At 35.4% G+C, this 24,598-nt stretch overlaps 1 pseudogene; it reads right to left on the reverse strand.

Moving 5' to 3' along the window:
- Window positions 1-6,667: 6,667 nt before the first annotated feature.
- LOC132434490 (large ribosomal subunit protein eL22 pseudogene) lies at window positions 6,668-7,126 on the reverse strand (annotated as a pseudogene).
- Window positions 7,127-24,598: the final 17,472 nt, after the last annotated feature.

A 24,598-nucleotide genomic window follows, 5' to 3' on the forward strand; every position in this document is an offset into this window, starting at 1 on the left:
CTTAACACCCCAGACTTAACAATATGATAATGTGACTATATTTGGGATATGGTCTTTAAAGAGGTATTTAAATTAAAATGAGGTAATTAAGATGGGCTCTAATCTAACCTGATTTGCAATTAGGACAGACACACATAGAGGAAGACTCTGAAGGTACAGAGAAGAGATGGCCATTTAGGAGCAGAGAAGAGAAGCCTTAGGCAAAATAAAACCCTGCTGACATCTTGATCGTTGACTTTAATAAGCCTCCAGGATTGTGAGAAAATATATTTATTTCATTTATGCTACTCAGCCTTTGATATTTTGTCATGATGGCCCTTGCAAAACTAACGGTTACCAAGCTGAAGCTTCCAATCTATAAACACTGAATGTCTTCCATTTATTTAGAACCTCTTTGATTTTTTTCATGAGCATTTTATAGTCTTTTGATGACAAGTCTTGTAAATACTTGATTATTTGGATATATTTCTATATTTCATTTTTGAGTGATTATAAAAATCTCACTGCCCATAGTTAATTCGTAGCAAATAGGTTTACAATTAATATTTTATGTTTGTTTTATATCCTGTATCCGTGCTTAACTTATTAATTCTAAAAGGGTATTTTTTTGAGTATATGTGTATTCCTAGACTTCAGTTTGTATACAATCATATCATCTGCGAATAGAGACAAGTTTATTTCTTTCTTACCTACATATCTGTCTTTTAATTATTTTTCTTGCCTTACTGAACTTGCTAGAACACCTCATACTATGTTAAATGAGTGCGGTGAGAGTGAATATCCTTGCCTTGTTCCTGATCTTGAGGAGGGAAATAATTCAGTCTTTCATCATTAAGTATAATGTTAACTTTGGGATTTTTGGTTTTGGTTTTCTTTTTGTTTTTGATTTCCATAGATGCTGTTTATCAAGTGGAAGAAGTTATTCTCTATTCCTATTTTTCTGAGAGCTTTTTTTGTTTGTTGTTTTTACAACATGAATGGTTGTGAAATTTGTCAAACCCTTTTTCTGCATTGAATTATATGACCATGCAATTTTTTTTTCTTTAGGATCGGGTCAATTACGTTGATAATTCTTGAATATTGAACTGGCTTTACATGCTGAGAATGAATATCAATTGGTAATGGTGTATAATTATTTTTATATATTGCTAATTCTATTTATTAATATTTTGCTAAGAATTTCTACATTTATTTTATGATGGAAATTGGTGTGTAGTCTTCTTTTTGTGTATTGTCTTTTTCTTGTTTTGGTATTACTATAATAATACCGTCATAGCAATAGAAATAAAAATCCAGTATTTTACTTCAAAAACTGTGATCCTCATGAACAAGATCTGTGATTTCTGTCATTAAAGATGTGGGGATAGGGAACTAACAAGCCATTATTTTTTCTTTGGAATTTATTTTTTCTTTGGAATTTATTCTCTGGAATCATATGATCATTTATCATATGTGATTGCCAATAGGTGAATTTTACAACTACAGTAAGGGGTGGTGGGGAAGTACAAAGAGATTCTTCTAATACCAGACACAAAACTGAATTTCTGTGTAATTTAGAACAAATTGATTTAACCTAATGGAATTGACATTTCTATGCTGTAAAATGGGAATTATGATGCCAACTATTAACAGTATTGGGGAAATCAAATGAAATAATATAAGTAACATCTTGTAAGAACATAGATTTTTTAATAAGCTCAGTGAGAAATTAACTGTATCTCTATTCTCTATCTATCATCTATAGAAATAGAAAAAATAGAAAGATAGATGTGGGCTGGGGATAAACAGGATTTCCACTTCCAACATCCATCATGTCCTTAAAAGAGAATGTAGACTAGGCTTTGGTGGGTTTGACAGGAAAGTCAGAATCCAAGTTGCTCATAAATATTTCACAGGAAGGACATAGATGCTGCTTAAAGTTCTTTCTGAATGGTGTTAGGTGACTTGATTCTGAAAAAGCTTTGAGCTTAGAAAAAATGAGCTTTGCGTATTGACAAGAGTCCTCACGTGGGAACAGAGTCAAAATTAACAGACTCTGCAACCCAAAGGAGGCTGGCTGAATATTCCCGCTACCTTTGCTCTGATCATGTGACCATCTCACGCTTCTGTCACTTTCATTAAATAAAAATTAATCTTAACATATTTGGGCAGGAGTGGGGGTGGGTTGGCATGGGTGTCTACTCTGTCAAGGATAAAAAATATCCTTTAGTTCTCATCACCTAATCAGTTGATTTCAGCTCCATTTTCTCCCTTTTCTTTCTTTATCACTGCCTAATCTTGTCCCCTAGGAGTTTCAGACCTTGTTATTCATAAATGGCATAACTTCGTGCACCTTTTCCTTCTTACTCAAAAATTTTCTCTAAAATCAAAGGATTACTTGGCTGATTATAAAATTCTTGCATCACGTATTCTTCCTCTCAGTATATTTTAGATACTGATCAAACTGTCTCCTTGCATGAATATTACTGTGAAGATGTCGAATCCATCTTGATATTTCACACTAGTAGGGGGCATGATTTTTTCCCCTCCTACTCCTAGGATTCTTTCTTTGTACCTGAATTTTAACATCCTTACCAGAATATGCTTTGATTTGGAATGGTAGGTATGAATGTTAGGTTTCATTATTTCTTGGAAATCTATGAGCCCCTTCAGTCTACACATTCAACTTGTTTTTATTTCAGAAAAAATGTTGAAAAAATTATACTTTAGACTCTTTCTATATTTTCATTTGCTTAGTTCTTCTTAAAAATATCAATAATGCATGTTAGATATACCTTTTTAAAGTCTAGCGTTCCTTCTGTGATCATGTTTACATTCCCCTTTCTCTCTCCCTGCTCCACCTCCCTCCCTCCCTCTCTTTCTTTCTCTCTGAGTCACCCTCATAACTACTTATAAACATCTAACTTTTTCCACCTATAACGGGCATTATTCTCTACACTGGCTTTTCATTTTTTGTCATATTGTGACATTTTGCAACTCAATTCTATATTCTTTGGACATCCTATAAAGTCTCTTTGGAATACTTTTTTCTCGTTCAAATTTCACTTATTACTTATAAAGATGATATTATCTATAAATTCTGTGAGAATAATGAGAAGCATTTCTTTCATTCCTTTGTTTTACTGTAACCATCTTTTTATCAGAAATGACCGTTTACTGATTTAAAGAAAAATGTTTTGCGCATAGAGCACATATCATTTCCTTTCTAAGTATGATCCATCTTTGAATTATTTTTGCTGCTTGCCAGAGATGTTGACAACTATGGTAACTGGGACTATCTGGGGCCTGGATTCAGAGGTGTTGACTCCAAACTCTTGCTCAACAAATTGCTTGGGTGACAGAAAAATCTTCTTTGGTATTCAGCGTACATTTGGCAGATGTGAAAACCATTCAGTATTTAAGGATGGGGAAATTTATAGCTGATCATGGGTGACTAGAGTGATAGAATGGCTAAAGGCGTTAAGGGAAGAGGAGGGTTGTTCTTCATAGATCAAGAAACTGTCACTGCCTTAGACTACAGCTCATGTGACCATTTTCGCCCCAGAGCTGCTGACAGTATGAGGGGTAAGCTCTCTGTCTGTGTCTGCTACTGTTAGAAATGTATTTTGCTATTAAGCAAAAACCAGGAGCCCACTCTACCATTGCTGCTAAATTACTCTCAAAGTTGCTGACATTCACTGCTGCCTAAAATCACCTTTAAAAAAATGGCTTTATAAAATATAGGTTAAATATTATAAAATTCACCCATTTCCCGAGCATTTAATTCAATAAATTTTTGTATATTGTAGAGCTGGTCTGCCTTTCTTTGCCTCCACCCCTGCATGCTCTTCTCCTAGAATGGAGGTTCCATGCCAAGAAGACCATGAGCAAGATGCCTTCTTTTGTCGTTATGGTCCTGCTACTGTCACAGCTCCTAGGTGCTGAAAGAAACTGAAATAGCAAAGTAATATTCTGTTTCTTCTTTCTTCCTTCTAAATTCCATCTAGTGCCTCCAATTGGCAGAAACCAAGAGAAATTCAGAAAGCTAGGTTGTCTGAAATATGTGGCTTGCATGTTTATCCCTCAAAAGTACAGAAGAAAGTGCAGAAAGGAAAGTGTAATATTGAGAGCCCATCATATTGAAAGCTAGAGTATCCAGAGCACCCCTCAACTTATAAAATCATGGATTGCCTCCTCTATTCCTGTCTTAGCCCATTTAGGCAGCTATAACAAATTACCGTAGACTGGGTGACTTATAAACAACAGAAACTTATTTCTCACCCTTCTGGAGGCTGGGAAATTCAAGATCAGGTGCCAGCAGGTTTGGTGTCATTCATTCATGAGGGATCTGACCTTATGACCTGATCACCAACCAAAGGCCCCACCTCCAAATGACATCCCACTGTAAATTAAGTTTTAACATATGAATGGGGGCACTAACATTTAGTCTATGGCAATGCTTTTCCTTCTCTCCTCTATTCAGCTCTCAGTGAAGTAACTTTCAGGCTAGGAAAGAAAGTGTACAGATGGTTTTATTTATTTTTATTATTTATTTGTTTTTTATTTGCCAGGTATCTGCTTTTCTGTCGCAAATATCTGGGTCCCAACAGGATATATTCCACAGTACCCAGAGCCTTCCTATAACTCTTGATGTCTTAACTGTCATTTTGTAGAGGTTCTGCAGAATAAGATACTTAATTTGTTTTTGGAAATGTACAAATATCTTGGAGACTGAGGAAGTTTGTGAAAATAAATATCATGCACTCTTGTTTAGGTTAATATTTCACATTTTTTGGCTAGTATAATTCTATCTGTATATTGAAGGTTTTTTTTCTATTATATTAAATCTTGAATTTTCTACTATTCTTTTTTTTTTTAATGAAGTCCAAGGTCATTGTTGGTACAGCAATTCATCAGTGAGGACAAACAACCAATTTATTGTTGCTAAACAGATTAGCATGCCAATCCTTTAAAAAAAAAAGCCTTGTACAATAATAGTAGCCATGCGTTAGCCACTTTAATATAAAATGTGATCAAAAGTCAAAATACAAGAGTTCAAAAGGCATAGAAAAACCAAAAAGTTTCAATTTTATTACAAGTTTTAGATTCTGGAAATAGTTTAAAAAAAAAAACTTATATGCTAATTTCAGCCCAGGGCTAATTTTTTTACAACCAAACTAAGAATTACTACAAGGGAACATCAATGCAACAAACAAGTAAAATTTGCAAACCCAAGTCACAAACTTGCTAACAAAGTTAATAATCATGGTAATGGACAGCACCAAAGAGCAACTGATGCCTCAGTTAACTTTGAAAGAAACAATGCCTTCTCTAGGGCAGAGAAACATGCAAACAATTCTGCTTCAAGAAATTTGCATAGAAATAGAAAATGCTAGAGCCTTTACCACAAATGAAATTACAAAGCCTCAACATGTTAAATTCAACCCAAGGAGCACCAAATGTTAAACTGGAGCCAAGGTATGACTCAAAACATTTAATTTCCAGCTATGCAACTAGCAAGATCACAAGAATTTCAGGTGTGGAAAGGCACCCTAGGCAAGCTCTTGAAAGACATGAATTTGATACAACGTAACCTTAAATCAATGCAGACATTCCTGTAAAATTTAAATTTTAGAGGGCACCATAAGGCACAGGATCTCTTCTCAAAGTCACTCTTGATATTGTCAGCAACAATCACATCTTTATGATCTCATTAATGACCTTTCACAGATCTCTAGCCTGTACACGTACAGCAGAACCCCCAATATCGTGGGAAGCCCTTTCAGTTTGGCCCTGCTTAACGTGTTTGTAGAATGACTTTTAAGCCCAGCCGTGGCCTAAATGGTGTGAAAGGGACTACTCCCTGGGCATCTCAAGACTTCTCTTCAGCCTGAGCTGTCTCCCAGGCCCCTCTCTTCCACACCTGCCCCCGGGGTAAGACTCCAGAACTCTGGGATTCTGAGCCTGACCCCAGGCAACCTCACCGACACCCACCTTTGGAAGCTCCACTATTCCTCATCTCCAGCTCCCTCTGATGGGGTTCAAAGTGACAGTTTGGTTCAAGGACTTGTAGAAACAATGTTTATTTACAAATTCGTATTTTGTAGACCTTTCCTTAATTGAACACCTGTGACTTTTACAGTCGCTCTCCAGACCCTTTCCAGAGGTGTAGTAGAATATGCGAAGCAAAAGGACATTTTATTTCTACAGGAAGAAAAAGGATTAACATACATAGTAATAACTGTGTCCATCAAGAGTAATTTGTAATCAGAAAATGAAGACAAATGCCCCAGAAGCCTGCATTTTATCGACACTGCCACTTTCCAAAAAAAGAACCTCAGAAACAAGTCACTGGATCTGCTTTCAGTGAATCAGGAGTTCCCACATTTGTATTCCTCAATCTTTGAGAAAAGTACCACATGAAACTGACCCACCCCTTTTTGTGTAAAATAGTAACTAACTGAACTCACATCTCCATGCCCTCATCCACCTGTTCAATGACAAACAGTAGTCAGTTCCCTTGAAGGAGACTTACACATTTTGGTATTTCTACCAAAAGAATTGAAATTTTCAAGCAGAAAAAAAGTTTAATTACAAGTAAGTGAGTGGCAGCCCAAGTGAAGCCCTTTTACTATGATTTCCAATTTTCTGTTCAATCCGCACTGCAGAGATACAAGGAAAGCCACCATTTTGTTTCCTAAATTTTATTTAAGAATTCATACAAAATACTCCAGATAACTGAGTTTCAATCCTCATCTTCCTCCTCTTCTTCATCTTGATTAATCTGGAAGTAACGTAATTCGTAACTTTCTTTGCTGTTAGCAACTACGCGTAACCAATCACGGAGATTATTCTTCTTCAAATATTTTTTGGTGAGATATTTCAAATACCTTTTGGAAAAAGGCACTCGGAAGTTACAGTGATCTTGCTTTTGCTTCTTTCGATTGTTACAACACCTCCTCCGAGATTCCCAGCTTTTCCATTCACTTTGATTCTTTCCTGAAGAAACTGCTCAAAATTGGCCGCATCCATGATTCCATCTTCTACAGGATGGGTACAGTCAAGAGTAAACTTCAGGACCTGCTTCTTTTTTTTGCCCCCCTTCACCACAAGCTTTTTCACTGGCGCCATCGCCACAGCGGAGGCAGAAAAGCTCTACTATTCTTTTGTTCTTTTAAGCATTTGCCAGGGGTCGAAAAGATGAGATTGAAATAAAATGCTTTTATTCCACTGATTTTTAACAGAAAATTTGCATTCTCTACTTCCAGCCTGTCTGAAACCAATTTCTAATTGTCTCTCAGGAGAAACAATACTGTTCTTTCACCCAGTACTTTTTGTTTGTTGTTGTTGTTCCAAAGTTCATATCATGGGTCTGTCACAGAAGCAAAATTATAAATTGCAAGTCATTAAGGTATGGTGAATGCCCATCTGTGTAAGAACATGTCAAAGAAATGTTTACCCAGTTGGAATATCACTGGCCAATCTACTATCTACTACTGTATATAGTATGTGTATTAATATCCTAGTGCTGCTATAGCAAAATACTACAAGTATATGACTTAAAGCAACAGAAATTTATTTTCTCACAGTTCTGGTGGCTAGAAGTCTGGAATTGATGTGTCAGCAGTGCCAGGCTCCCTCTGGAGACTCTTGGGAAGAATCCTTCATTGCCTCTCCCTAACTTCTGATGATCATTGGCAAATACTTGGCGTGCCTTGACTCGTAGTTTCATCCCTCCAACCTCTGTCTCCACCATCATATGGCCCTTTACCCTGCGTGTCTACCTCTCTGTGTCTCTTTCTCCTTATAAGGACACTAGTCATTGGACTTAGGGCCCACCTCAATCCAATATGACCTTACCTTAAGTTGGTTAAATCACAGAGACCCCGTTTCCAAATAAGGTCACATTCACAGGTGCCTGGGTTCAGGACTTCAATATATCTTTTGCGGGGACACAATTCAGCTCACAACAGTACTAGATATTATTAGTAGCATGGAGCTGGAAGATCTGGTAGATTTTTAGACCAATGGCAGCCAACATATAGTATATTGATATTTATATCAAACTGACTAAAATTACCTAAAAATTTCCAAAAATGAATAAATCTTCAACTTTGAAACTACTCACCTGCTTATTCCATTTTCTATTCAAAATAAATATACAAAGTATGATGTGTGTGTGCACGTGCTATATGTATCTACATGGATTTATGTGTAGGACTTTTCAAAATCCTCATTTCTAATTTACAACTGTAAAACTGAATTCTGAAGCTTAGACTAGACAGAAATCAGGGCTTCACATTGAGGTGGTAAAGTTACACATACATCAATTCTGATAACTAAATTATTCAACCAATTACTTTTTTTTCTTTTTTAAATTGAGATACTATTGACATATAACACTGTGTAATTTTAAGGTGTACAATGTGTTGATTTGATGCATTTATATATTGCAATATGATTACCACCATAGTATTACCTAATACCTTTAATGTGTCATATAATTATCACTTCTTTCTTTGTGATGAGAACAATGAAGATCTAGTCTCTTGGTAAATTTGAAGTTCATAATACAGTATTGGTGACTATAATTACTATGCTCTACATTAGAACTTCAGGATTTATTTATCTACTAGTTTTAAGTTTGTATCCTTAAATAACATCTCCCCAATCCCCCAACCTTCAGCCCCTGGTAATCACTATTCTACTCTCTGTTTTTACAAGTTTATCTTTGTTAGAATCCACAAATAAGTAATATCATACAGCATTTAATCTTCCTCTGTCTGACTTAGCTCATTTAGCATAATAAATCAGGGTCCATCCATGTTGTTGTAAATGGCAGAATTTCATTTTTTTTCATGGCTGAATTATATATATATATATTATAATATTAATTATAATATAATATAAATATATATATATATACATACATATATATTTTACATCTTATTTATTCATCCATTGATGGACACTTCAGTTTTTTCATATCTTGGTTATTCTGAGTAAAGTTGCAATAATGACAGAAGTGCTGATACCTCTTTGATACCTTATTTTGCTGGGAAAAGAATACTCTCTTCGACAAATGGTGTCTGGAAAACTGGATAACCACATGGAGAAAAATGAAATTGTACCTCTATCTTATACTCCTCATAAAAATTAACTCAAAATGGATTAAACACTTCAACATATGACCTGATACTATAAAACGTCTGGAAGAAAACATGTAGGGAAAGCTCCTTAACATTGATCTTGGCAATGATTTTTTGGATTTGACACCAAAAACACAAGCAACAAAAGCAGAAATCAACAAGTGGGACTATATCAAACTAAAAAGCTTCTTCACAGCTAAAGAAACAATCAACAAAATGAAAAGGCTACCTACAGAATGGGAGAAAATTTTTGCAAACCATATACAGAGTAAAGGGTTAATGTCCAAAATATATAAGGAACTCATACAACTCAATACAAAATAATCCAACTAAAAAATGGGTAGAAGAACTAAGTAGACATTTTCCTAAGAAGACACTCAAGTGGCCAACAGGTACATGAAAAGATGCTCAACATTCAATCTGGAACAATTCTTGAGTGTACAAATCCTTCACCTCCTTGATCAAACTTATTACCAAGTATTTTATTCTTTTTAATGCAATTGTAAATGAGATCATTTTCTTAATTTCTCTTTCTGATAGGTATTATTAGTGTATAGAAACACAACTGACCTTTGTATATTGATTTTGTATCTTGCAACTTTACTGAAACTGTTTATTAGTTATAACAATCTTTTGGTGAAGTCTATTATAAATATTATATCATATCATCTGCAGAGACAATTTAAATTATTATTTTCTGATTTGAATGCTTTTTATTTCTTTTTCTTGACTAATTGCTCTGACTAGGACTGCCAGTACTGTGTTAAATAATATTGAGAACAGGCATTCTTGTCATGTTCCTGATCTTAGAGCAATAGCTTTCAGCTTTTCATCACTGATTATGATGTTAGCTGTGGGCTTGTTATATAGGGCCTTTATTATGTTGAGATAAATTTCTTCTATATCCACTTTGTTAAGAGTTTTTTATTAGGAAAAGATGTTGAATTTGTCAAATGCTTTTTCTGCATCTATTAAGATAATCACAGGATTTTATCCTTTATTTTGTAATGTGGTGAATCACATTGATTAATTTGCAAGTGTTGACCCATCCTTGCATCCCAGAAGCAAAGCCCACTTGATCATGGTGTATGATCCTTTTAATGTACTGTTGAATTTGATTTACTAATATTTTATTGGGTAATTTTGCATTTATGTTCATCACATATACTGACCTGTAATTTAATTTTTTTGTATATCCTTGTCTGGCTTTTGTATCAGGTAATGATGGCCTTGTAAGATGAATTTCAAAGTGTTCTTTCCTCATCTATGTTTTGGAGAAGTTTGAGAGGGAATGGTATGACTTCTTATAATATTTGGTAGAATTCACCAGTGAAACCATCTGGTCCTATAACCAAAGATAGGAAATCTGAGAGGAACGAAATATTATGATAAAACATCATAGCCTAATTGAAGTTGGGGGACAAAGTCTTGGTTGCTGTGACAGTAAATTACTCTTAGTTTGAGTAAGAGCTTCTCACATACCACTATGTTCTATTTAAACATGACTAGGATTTCGGGTGATCCTATGACCAGAGCTACTCATCGTCAACTGGGCATAATCATATCATTAAGCCATAAAGTCAAGGGGGCACAGCAGAAGTTGACTATATAATGAAAATGATACATTCAGGATTAGGCCAAACAGTTTGAATTTGACTTCTTATCTTCTAACTGTATTTTTTTTTCTTTTCTGTCATTATCCAAGATAATTTTCTTTCTCATGAGTAGTCCTAAATGGTTTCTTTACAAATCTATCATGGTAGTTTTGATATTAATTTGGGGGATGGAAATAGCAATAATAATAAATGTATGTAGGGCATTCCAGTGACTTCTGGAGAGACATGTTCTCCTGATTTGAAAGGCAACAGGAAAAGGAGAGAGGGCACAGCCTCTGAATGTTTTTATGTTTTTGCAGAAATGCTGTTACCATAGAAATTCAATGCAGAGTCATGTTAAGGGGTTAAAATATACAAGCAACCCATCTTAAACATACTACATAAGGAAAAATCTGAATTTTGTTATATCTAGTGTAACACATTTAAATTAACATTACTATCAAACACTCAGTAATTTGGCATTGTAAATCTCTTAAACACAAAATTATCATAAACTTCAAACAAATAAGTCTCTCACAGCTTAAAAACAAACAAACAAAAAATGGGGCCTCAGGTTAGGATTCAATGTGACTTTTTTCAATTTTGAAAAACTTATGAGTTTAATAGGAGTTAAGAAGAGGAAGGACAGAGGAGAGATTGCTAAAGGATTTCTTCCTGGGGTGATGCAAATATTCCAAAATGAGGTAGTGGTGATGCTTGCAGAATTCTGTGAATACACCAAACAATGAACACTTAACCACTAATGCTAAACATTGCACACTTTAAAGTGGTAAAATGTATGGTAAGTAAACTATATTTCCATTAAGCTGTTATTTTGAGAAAAAACAGCTTATGATAGGCAGTCTCTTCCTGGGTGCTGGCATTGTATATAACGATCATATATTACCTAGTTCCTGAAATGTGACCACTTTTCTCTCTAATCAAACTCAGGAGTATATTTTTTCTCTTTGAGTAAAATTAAAACAAAATTTTTAAAAGTAAATGATTCAAAACACAATTTAATTTATACCAGAACATGAATTTTATAAATTTGTAATTAATTTTAAAAACTGATTAAGACTGTAACTCTTAAATTTTTACCTATATTTACTTATTCTGTTTCCTTATCCATAAAATGGGGGCATTTATCATATAATAAAAAAAATGTAAAGCAATTAGAACTTTTCCTAGTGCCTAGAAGGTGCTTTGTAAATATTTATTATTATTAATAAGCAATGCACAGGCCATATTCACTTCTCCAATAGAATATTTTTATACTTTACCAAATAAATTTCTTATTTTCCAGTAAGTATTATTTTTTCCTCAATTTTTTTCACAAGCTGTCCACTCGAGAACACAAGAATTTTAAACACCAATCTTCAGCTCAATTAGTTTATAAAGTAGGTGTGAAGTCACAAAACTTCAAGATATTGTTTATTTTTTCAGAAGTCACAGGTCTTTTCGGGAATTAGGAGGTTCCCATCACATATGAAAATAAAGTAACATTGTTAAAAGAATACCATTCAACTGGCATAAACATTGAAACATTCTTCAGTTTTATAATTTAGTGAATTCTAAGCTCCTATTTCCCATTTCCACACCTAAAATCATGATATTAATCCAATTCCTCATGCTCAGTTCAGTAATGATTATGCATTCTCATTATGAAATTTGGAACTTACCCAGTTGTACCTGTGAGTGGATGGATGCAGCAACCCCAGCCAGACAGAGGGGTGATTACCACGGTCTCAGTCCCTTTAGAAATTTAAGTTTGGGCCACAACAGGGCCAGATTCATGGGCATTTGACCTGGGCAGTCCCACAGGTCAAATGAAGAGCCCCATACTTAAAAGAACCTCATGCTTGGTCTATTGCTCTGCTGTCACTGTTTTGAAATTCTTAGTAATTTTTGAACAAGGAGTCCTACATTTCATTTTGCACTGAACACAGAAAATTATATAGCTAATCCTGGGTCATAAAGCCAGGTAAGCTACCAAATCCTGTGGTAATAATTAAGGGTAGGAGGAAATTAGTATAGGTGTTTGAGGAGGGAGAGGATGAGTATTAATGGTACCCTGAACCTACCTGCAGCGATGGTGTCTGTACCTCTTCCCACTAACCTCTCATAAGTTTCTCCTCAGAAACACGGACAAGGACTACGGAGGAGGGACTTCCCTGGTGGCACAGTGGTTAAGAATCCGCCAGCCAATGCAGGGTACACGGGTTTGAGCCCTGGTCCGGAAAGATCCCACATGCCGCGGAGCAACTAAGCCCGTGTGCCACAACTACTGAGCCTGCACTCTAGAGCCCGTGAGCGACAGCTACTGAGCCCTCATGCCTCAACTACTGAAGCCCGCGTGCCTAGAATCTGTGCTCCACAACAAGAGAAGCCACTGCAATGAGAAGCCCGCTCATCACAATGAAGAGCAGCCCCCACTCGCCGCATCTAGAGAAAGCCTACACACAGCAACAAAGACTGGACATGGCCAAAAATTTTTTTAAAAATTAAATAAAAAAATGATTCTGGTTCAAAAGAAAAATGCATATACAAAGCTTAAAAAAAAAAATGATGGGGCTTCCCTGGTGGCGCAGTGGTTGGGAGTCTGCCTGCTAATGCAGGGGACACGGGTTCGAGACCTGGTCTGGGAAGATCCCACATGCCGCGGAGCAACTGGGCCCGTGAGCCATGGCCGCTGAGCCTGCGCGTCTGGAGTCTGTGCTCCGCAACAAGAGAGGCCGCGATAGTGAGAGGCCCACGCACCGCGATGAAGAGTGGCCCCCGCTCGCCACAATTAGAGAAAGTCCTTGCATAGAAACGAAGACCCAACACAGTCAAAAAAAATAAATAAATTAATTTTAAAAAAAGAAAAAAAAAATGATGAAGGAGCTGTTTTCCAAACCTCATGCACAGAGAAGAGAATCTGTATGAAGCAAGGGATGGATGGGAGGTGTCTTGCTTACATCTCTATTCAAGGAAGACTTCTGCAGGAAGGATAGCTGGTTGACAGCCTCCAGCTGCCCCAAGATTGGCCAATGTGTTCTTGCCAGACTGCTTCCCCAGTGACTAAGCACTATGACGTACTAGAATCACTATATTCCTGCCCACCCCTAGATTCCTAGAATCCCTGTAATGGTAGACTTTGCTTAAGGAGTCTGATTACCTAGTCAGTTAGCTAGCATCCTCTCTGTCTCTCTCTTTCAAATATATATATAATCGTTATTGGGACCATGGGTAAATTTTTGTTTCTTTCACCCTGCTTTGCTTATGTGTATATTTTTTTTTCTGCAAATACATGTGCTACTTCAAGGACTTATAATATTGTTGGAAATCATCAAGAATAACACATTTTGTGATCTGTTTGAAAGGAATAAATGATTTCACCCACCTACATTTACTGACTACTCATGAAATGCAAAGCTTCACCTTACTTTACCCTATCATCAGAAAAATGATTCCAGTTTTGGTACAAAAGGATACTTCCAAGTATCCTTTCTGCAAGATTGTAGAAAAGCAATCTCATGTATATTACATGATAGCTTTTACATGAATTACTGCTGCTGCAAATCAGTGGGCAATGTATGTGGACAAATACTCAATGTTTTAATGTTTTTTTAAGTATAGGTTGCACTTTTGCATTTCATGGTGCCTTTTAGAATTAACTATATCTTTTTTATTTTTTCTTTAATGTCACGAACTATGTTTTGAAATATTCAAACACATGAGAAAAAGGCTTATTGAAGTAAATATTCTGCAATTAGTATTTCTCATGCCACTTATACCATGATTACATGAAATGTAAAATCACTGCTTTTGAGTATTAGGAAAAAAATAGAAGGAATCATAATTATAGGCAAGTTTTATTAGGAAATGTTTAGGTTAACTCTGAAATTCAAGTATAAATAAGATTTTTTTAAATCTCAGTTTATAGTTATCACAAGTATGTGTGATAAGTTAAGTTTTGCTAACCAGTAAATTGGGGTGGTCCTTGAATCTTCCTTTGGCAGTTCCTCCCCTTCATTTCAAATCAATCAGAAAGTCTTACAGACTCTACGTCCTAAACCTTTCTTGAAGCCCTCTCCTCCACCCTATTTCTGCTGGCATTGGGCTCATGCTCATTTTTTCTTCATTTGAGTGCCCACATTCTGGCCTCCCTTCTGACTCTCCACATTGTTGCCAGTGTGATTGTTCTGAAATGGAAATATGGTCATTCCTCTGCAATTCACATCTGTCATTGAGTTCCCAGAGCCTAGCTTGAAGTCAAATACTTGTTGGCAATATATTTGAGAACTTTTTTGATCTTACTCCTGCTTGCTTCTCAGACTCATCCCTGTCTGCCTACAAAACCTCTCTGCTCTGGCTCTGAACTCCCTGTCATCATTCAAAAGTTCCATGAGTTTTCACAGCCCTGCAAGCTGCATCTTCTGTTGCCACTGCCTGGAGTATATTCCCCTCAGCCCAATCCTGAAAAATATAACTCATTTCTCTTTTTTCACCTATATTTTTTCTTAAGTTCATGATTAACATTGCCATTTTAAAAAACATCAATGCAAAAAATTTAATTTGCACACCATAAAATAATTTAATATTTCTGTATAAAGTATTCTTTTATTTCCCATTTCAGAATAACTAAGCCATAATATCACATGACAGTTTTTCTCAGCTGATTTCACTGATTTTCCCTCAGCAGATAAACAACTTACCTTGAGTTAAACACTTCCTCCTCTGCCCTTTGCTGCATGCCGAATAAAGCTCTAATAAACATCTTCAGGTATTGCATGTGGCAAACATTCTAACATGTCCAGGAAATTCTTAAAGCCAGAGACTCTCTTTGTTCGTTTCCATTCCATAAATGTCTTGGATACTTGCTACATGGCAAGTACTCATGTAATATTTGTTTAGAGAATGAAAGATAGCAAATAATTGAGAACAAAACTTGACTTTTTAGTGTTATTTTGAAATTTTTTATCAAAATGACACAACATAACTATTCAGTTATACATTTATCCTTGGTCATGTTCTTGCTTAAATCGTGTAACTATTAACATACAGTTCACTCCAACAGCATTTTTATGTTCCTACGGATTAGGTATTTTGTTGTTTGCTTGGGAAACTCAGATAAATACAACACTGACTCTTTATTCAATGTTTTCTTATTATAAGTGAGTGATGAAATAATAGTTGGTACTATTCACTGTACTCTGTGCCACCTACTATTTAATCACCTAATAAGATACTTCGAGGTGAAATTTAATCATCAGCAGTCTTATTTTGTATATGTGTGTAAAATAATTTAAATGCATTCAAAATATGCATTGTGTTGTGGCAATATAGGTAAATTTATGTATAAAAATCATTGGATATAATGGTTATTCAATTAATATTTTGGATTGATTGAATATATCACTAATATGAATGAGTAATTCATACTACTATAATCCTTTCATTTCAGTTGAGCTCTCTATATTTTCTTCTTTTTTGAAGAGAATGGCACTTCAGTATAATCACAAAGAGTGAATAGATGGGACTGCATAGTCTCAATCAACCTACTTTTTACATGCAAAAAATTGAAAAACACATAATTATAAATTTCCTATATTTCACAGTAAACATTATTGTTCAAACCTTAGAGTTACAACAATATAAAATGTTAGTAAAATCAATGTTTTGTTGAAATTATAGTAATTCATGCAAGATTTTTTAGAAATTGACACTAGTGAAAACTCTGAAGTAGTGTAGTTTTTTGGCATTTATTTTTCAAACTTCCAATTGGAAACTCAATCACAAAGGCCCATCCACAGAGCCACACACTATCTACCCTGATTGCATCTCATGATCCTTACTTCCCTGCCTCCACTCAAACACTGAGTTCTTAGTAGTAATTTTTCAGGCTTTTGATCTCTGATCTGTGCCTTATAATTTGATGAAAGTAATTTTTGAAAGGTTAATATGTCAGGACATTTTTTGCAAATGTCCTAAACAGGTTCTCTTGTATTACTATGATTGTTAGTTTCATAATGTTGCCATAACAAATTGCCACAAATTCAGAGACTTAACACAGGCATTATCTCACAGTGCCTTCACAGTCTGAAGTCTAGCTTCCTTGGGTCTCAGAAGGCTAAAATCAACGTGTCTACATGGCTGTGTTCCTTTCTTGATGCTTTAAGGCAGAATCCACATCCTGGCTTGTGTGAGTGATTGGTAGGATTCACTTCCTTGTGGTTGTAGGGCTAAGGTCCCTGTTTTCTTGCTGGTATTACCAGTTGGCTAGACATCAGGGATCTTTCTCAGCTTCTAGAGGCTGCTAGCCTTCCTTGGCTCCTGGCCCCATTCCTCCATCTTCAAACCAACAAGAGTGGGTCAAGTCCCTTAAGCTTCATCTCTTTGACTGATGATTCTGTCTTCCTCTTTAGCTTTTAAGGGCTCATATGATTACATTAAGTCCACTCAGGTAATCCAGGATAAGCTTCCTAATATAAAGCAATTGATTAGTAACCTTAATTCCATGTGAAAGACTCTTCTCAGCAGTACCCGTATCAGTGCTTTACTGAACAGCTAGGAAACAAAAAATCTTGGGGAGATATTTTTACAATTCTGTCAACCACTTCATGTAATGATTTTTTTTTTCTTCTGGAAAGCATATTGAATAAGTTAACTAAGTAAATATTGAGCATTTTTTTAGCACTTTATCCTATGATGGTTTTCTTTTTCAAAGAAAGAGTACAAACAAGGAAGAAAAACATAAAAGAACATTCTTCATTCTAAGTCTCTCTCTCTCTCTCATTCTCTCTCAACCTCCTCTTCTCTCTTAGTTGTTTTGTTGCTGTTATAAGTTTTTCTTAAACATGCAGCTTCTGACCAATGCCATTGAAGCCCCAGGTACGTTCTATCTTCCTGCTTCGCCATTTTTAGCATGTGGATTCCATTCTCCCATTCATAGTATGGTTGATAATCTTCTAACAACCTGCCATTATTCCAAGCATAAATAAGAAGAAAGGGTGGAAAAAACATAAAGTGCCTAAGGGCAAAAGCATAACTGCCTGCCTATGGAGCCTCACCATTCTTCAAAACATTCCCAAAAGCTCAACTCAGTGACTTGTTTCCATCTAATTGTTGGAACCATGCTACATTGCTTTCCTTAGATGAAAGAAGACTAGGAAAACAGTGGGGCTGAATAGATTGGGTTGATGAACACCATTGTATCTGACACACTATCATCAGACAGAAGATAGCATGGTTTATATTTGAATATTTCTTGTCTAACATTGAACAGAGAAAATAAGGAAATTTGTGCTCATCTGACTGAACTGTGCCTTGGTGTCCTGAAATTAATTTTATGTGGATTGAAGAAATCAATAATCACTAAATTTCAGAATGGAATTTCAATTTTCATTTAGTAAATCCTAAACCATATGTAATATTTGTTTAAATTGTTAATCTTTCTCAAAAAATATTGAAGTTTTTAATGTTAACTTTATGGGATTAAGCCAAAGATATCAAGAGTGTTAGAAATTCCATGCCCTATATATTGTGAAGTGTGGAATGGTATGAATATATGATCTTTTGTCTTATCACAAATTATAATAAATAAGCTTTTAACTTGACTATCTGTTAAGTTCTGTAGCTTTTCTAAAATTAGGATTCAGTTAAATTTGAGCTAATATATTCTAATCCATGTAAAATTTACATATCTGGTTTTGTGACTTTTTGAGACTATCCTTCAAATCAGCATTTCTATAGCAGAGCCTATCTACCAGAAACAACAAAATTTAAGGCATGTTATTTTGTACTTTCAGTGATCTTAGTTCTTGCACTTAAAAAAACTCCATATCAATATACGTTAATGGGAAGACTTTGTAATGTAACAAAAAAATCAACAATGTGTTTTTACTTCACTGTTCTCTTGTCTGGGTGGCATAGTGTAGATGATGGGTAATAAAAAAAAAATGAGATTCAAAGCAATTATTTTCCAAACTGCTGGCATTGAAAAAATTGTAGTCATTTGGAAACATTTAGGGCTCTGAACCAAATGAACTTACTATTATATAAAATGCAAGAATCAAGATACATAACAGTAATCCCTGAATTTCAAGGGCAAATCACTTAGCTATAATAATTTTAAGTCCTTGAGCATTTATTATAAAGCATACTGACAATGTGAATATACACCTGGCTATATATCTCCCAATAACACATTGATTTTCAGCTATTTCAATAATGGTATAGATCTCAGCATAGGACTGTTCTATGATAGAAGCAATCATTCTAAGTAAGGTATGTATTTAAGGTTATGTCAAGTTGTGAGAAACTTACTAAGTACTTCTGTTTAAAAAGTTCCCTGTTTAATATGTTAAAACTTTGTTTACAATATTCCAAGGGTATTTTATTCCAAAGGTCTTTCATCATAAAATATTTTCAGTGTAACATTTACTATTATGTGACAATTCAAGCAGGTAATACATACTTAAGAATTTACAGTTTGTCAGAGTCAGATGTGAAGTTGTCTTTCTTAGAAAGTGACATCTAAGAGAAGACTAATGTTCCAAATAATACAATAGTACTGCTATATACAGAAAAAGACACGTTCTTAAAACAACACACAACAAAACAAAATTGGTAGGATGCTAGAAGAGCAGATACTTGAAGAAGGATGATTGCAGGCTGGCAATGCCATGTGAAACAACACTGCACTGAAGAAACTGGAGGAGTCTGCATGCCCTGAAGGACTCTTTCTTCATGAACCCCATTGGCCTCTCACAGCAAAGGGTCTGAAAAATCAACTAAGAAGTGCCTATGGTGATACAGACTGGAGAGGGGAACACAGTCATGTGGGTGGGACAAGTATATGCATCCTGATGCTTCCTCTTTATTTCCACAAGACAAAAGCTTTAATCAGAAAGAACAGTGACACTACTGGCCTTAGGGTATATTAAGGCCAATTTTAATGAGCTTATATGATAGGTGAAACAATCATTTGAGGGTAGAACCTGATTAATTAAAGGTATATTCATTAAAAATATAACAATGTGTATTTTAAATTAGCAGAAAATTACTACAAACTTTATAAGAGATGTATAAGTAATAAGTCAATAGTGGAGGTAAAATGATATACTATATAATGTTTATTTAATGCAAAAGAAGGCAGAGCAAGAGTATATAATAAATTAAATAAATACAAAACAGCTAGCAATTTAGTGAAGGTTTTATCCAATGACATCCATAATCACGTTACTTATGAATGGCTTAAATATAACTTTCTTAAGAATGCAATTGTCAGATTGGATCAGACAGCAAGATCCAATTCTACTGTGTCTATTAGAAATGCAGTTAATATATACTGATAAAGATAAGTTAAAAGTAAAAAGATGGAGAAAGATATGCCATGAAAATATCCCCCAAAACCTTGAATAGCTATGTTAATATCAGAAAAAGCCAGCTTCGGAACAAGGAATACTATCCAGAATAAAATGGGACAGTATATCATCATTAAGGGTCAATTCTCCAATAAGACATAATGACCATAAATACAAATATATATATATATTACTGATAACAGAGCATCAAAATAAATGAGACAAAAATGGAAGTTAGTAAAACAAGTTGGCAGTTCTAAAATTATAATTGAGACATCAAAAATCCTTTCCCAGTAATTGATAGAACAAATAGGCAGAAAGACAGTAAGAGTATAGAAGATTTGAACACTATCAACCAAATAGTCCTAATTGACATTTATAGAACAATTCACCCAACAGTAGAATACACACTATTTTCAAAGACATATGAATATTCAACAAGATAGACCATATAATAAGCCAATAAAAATATCTCAAACAATTTAAAAGAGTAGAAATCATAGCTACATTTTAATAGCATAATAGAATTTACCTATAAGTCAAACAGGAATAAATCTAAAAAATTCTCAAATCTTTAGATATTAAACATCCCCTTTCTAAATAACCCAGGGTTAAAGGGGAAGTCTAAAACCAATGAAAAAATAGTCTGTATGAAATACAGATAAAAATACAACACATCAAAATATGAGGGATACAGTTATAGCAGTGCTTTCAGGGTCATTTATAGAATTGAATACTTATATTAGGAAAGAAGAAATGACTCAGATCAATAATTTAATTTTTCATCTTAAGAAATTTTTTTTGTGTGTGTGTGTGGTACGCGGCCCTCTCACTGTTGTGGCCTCTCCCGTTGCGGAGCACAGGCTCTGGACGCGCAGGCTCAGTGACCATGGGTCACGGGACCAGCCGCTCCGCAGCATGTGGGATCTTCCCGGACCAGGGCACGAACCTGTGTCCCCTGCAACGGCAGGCAGACTCTCAACCACTGCGCCACCAGGGAAGCCCCATCTTAAGAAATTTTTAAAGAAAAATAGAGCAAACTAAACCCAAAGCAAGTAGAAAGAAGTAATAAAGAATGGAGAAGAAATTAATGAAATTGAAAATAGAAAAATAAAAAAAATCAATGCAAATAAAAGCATATTCTTTGAAAAGTTCAATAAAATTGACAAACTTCTAGTTACAGTGACCAAGAAAAAAGGGAGAAGAGCTTCCTATAAGAATGAAAAATTTCAATATCAAGAATGGAAAATAAAGGGACATTGTTACTGGCAACATCGGCTCTAAGAGGAGTCCCATAGATAGCCTGTGACCTCAGTGTTATCACAGAGCTGGATTTCAGAGTGGTGGATTTGGAGCCCTTAGTCAAGTTCATTCCTGGTATTTGGAAGTAAGTGAAGAAAATTCCCAGTCACAACTGTGAAAACGTCGTTATAAAAATAAAAGGAATATGGTTTGTTCTAGATGACCAGAAAATTCAATATGCGATCTTTTATTAGATCTTGGATCAGAACTAAGAAATAAAAACAACTAGAAAAATATTCAGTGGCATATTTGGGGAAAATTGTTATATTGAACACATGACATAAATATTAAAGAACATTTTGTATATCAGGCTTAAATTTTCTGGATGTGATCATTACAATTAGATAAAATATCTTTTAAAAAAAATGAAATACAAGCTAAAATATTTGTGTGAAGTATCAGAAACTTAGTTTTAAATAATTGATAAATATGTAATCAAAATGTGTATTGTTGTGAGTGTATGTTTAGGTAGACCGAGGGTGAGAGATAAAAGATATATAGCAAATAATGAAACCTGGAAACTCTAGGTAAGGGATATAGGAATGCAAACTTCTAATTTTTGAAGGTCACATATTTTTATACTAAAATTTGGGTTAAAAATAACAACGGTTTACAGTGCATTCTTATGGTTAGCAGTTTATAAAAAGCCAACCCACTTCACAGTTCTTATAATTATTTTTTGCTGTCATACTGCTCAAGTGCCTTAGCCATTATAAATCTGAACTCTTCACCTTCCACCTATACCTCATCCAAATGACACATAAAATCTTTAGTGATTGTGCTGTTACATGGTGTTCTTATTGCTTTCAGTTGAGGGTAAAATTCAGTTCTGAAATTCCACCCTGAAGATTAGCATTCTAAGTACAAACTGGTAGCTTAGTCTTTCCAGAAAGCTGAGCCTGAGGCAGAGGAGTTATGTTCATTTCTAGGGAGAAGTGAAAGACAAAGTGGCAAGGAGGAAGGGAGAGATGACACAAGTATAGATTATTGAACTGCCTACCACTAAGTAAGACAAATTACAGAATACCATGATCACTCTCAAAAATCCATACTAGCTTCATTTGGGGTCCTTCTATTGCAAGGGATAAATAGGACTGAATTTACCAACAAATTATTGAATCCTACTGTTCAAAGTTTATCCCTTGGGAGATTAACTCCCACATACTTTCAGGTTGTGCAAAGGAACGTGCCAAAAGAGGTCCTGTAACGGCTCAAACAAAGAAGTCGTCAGACAGGGAGTAAGAGGGGCACAGTATGGGCGTTTTGCAAAGCACTATCAGCTTGTGCGTACGTGAAGATTTTTATGGTTCAGCCACAGCTTATGGTCACCCTGGGAACAGAAACAATAGACAGTGAGATGGAGAAGATTGGAAGGATGGAGTGTGCATGTGTGTGTGTGGTGGTGTGGGTCGTGGAGGGAGGGGCTGTGGGTGGTGGAGGCTGGACTTATGGAGTCCTTTGTAACATAGAATAGCAGAAGGGGTGACTTGTCATTTCCAAGATTAGACTGTAAAAAGACTGGCTTCCATTTTGGCTGCTTTCTCTCATGCTTTCTTGGATTTGATCACCATGTTAGGCCACCTTGTCGAGCAGCCCTGTAGGAGGCTCATGTGTCGAGGGACAGAGACTTACCAACAACCACATGAATGGACTTGTAACTGGATTTATCCCTCCTCACTTTGAGTCTATAGGTGTGACCAGAGCCCCAGGTGGCCTACAGACTATAATTTCAGTATTGATGTTAGACAAAGGCACTTAACTAAGTCACACTCTGATCCCTGACTCCCAAAAACTGTTAGAAAATACATTTTTATTGTTAGAAACCATTAAAATTAGGTAATTTCTTACACAGCAGTAGATAATACACTCTCGTATCTCATTCCCCTTTGTGGTCTCTGCCTCAGTCACCAGGCCCTAGGCTCTCCATTGTGCCCTGTTTTCCCTCATGCCTGGAGCTTTCAAATAGTGCCACCCATGTAAAATAATATTCCGTAACACTTCTAGTTAACTGCAGCATTTCTCTAAAATCTGAACTGCTAATCACATGCCCGTGGCATACATTAAAAGCTTTCTGTATTTTCTTGGGCTTCCCTGGTGGCACAGTGGTTAAGAGTCTGCCTGCCAATACAGGGGACACGGGTTTGAGCCCTGGTTCGGGAAGATTCTACATGCGGAGCAAATAAACCTGTGGACCACAACTACTGAGCCTGCGTTCTAGAGCCTGCAAGCCACAACTACTGAAGCCCGCGTTCCTAGAGCCAGTGCTCCACAACAAGAGAAGCCGCTGCAATGAGAAGCCCTCGCACCGCAACAAAGAGTAGTCCCCGCTCGCCACAACTACAGAAAGCCTGCGTGCAACTAGCGAAAGCCTGTGTGCGGCAACGAATACCCAATGCAGCCAAAACTAAATAAATAAAATAATAAATTTATTGAAAAAAAAACTTTCTGTATTTTCTTAATGGAACCTATCCAATTTGGAATTATATTTCTGTATGATTATTTGGCAAATGCCTGAGATTACCAGTAAATTGTAAGTTTAATGAGGCAAGGTTTTGCTTTTTGTTTTTTTCACTCCAACACTCAATGCAGTGCTTGACACAGTTCTTGATTAATATGCATTTTTTCAATTATCATATGATTATATGAGAGGCATAAGTGGTATAAAATTTTAACAATTTACAGATACATTACCTAGAAAATTTTAGTAATGTAACAAAAAATTAAAATAAGCAATGTGTTAAATTGGTGATCTAATCATCTACCAAAATTACTTCTCCTAATAAAAATTGATAAGAAACATCATAGAAAGAAAAAAAAAACTCTGTTACAATAGAACAAAAATTTACATATTTAGAAATAACTCATTCAATACATTTTAGAAATTCAATAGATAAAATAGTGAAGCATTATGGAGAGTCTTCAAAAAAGATATGACTAATGGAAGTAAATACCTTGTTCTTGTATGGGAAGAATCAACATCAGAAAGGTGTCTTTCTATTAGTCATGTGATACATTAACATGGTACATAGTAATTATATAAATATATGTTGTTTTCAACTTGCACTATTAAAATTATGATTTTAAATAGAAGTGCCTAGCAGGGAGGATTATGGGAGAAGTCTCTGCTGTGAGAGAGTGCTGATGCTTGCTACTTACAGGACATAGACAAATAGCTTCTCTTTTCTTAGACTAAATTCTTTATCAGAAGTATAAACTTAATTTG

Source organism: Delphinus delphis, chromosome 11, assembly GCF_949987515.2.
Source record: "Delphinus delphis chromosome 11, mDelDel1.2, whole genome shotgun sequence".
In the NCBI taxonomy this organism is placed as follows: Eukaryota; Metazoa; Chordata; class Mammalia; order Artiodactyla; family Delphinidae; genus Delphinus; species Delphinus delphis.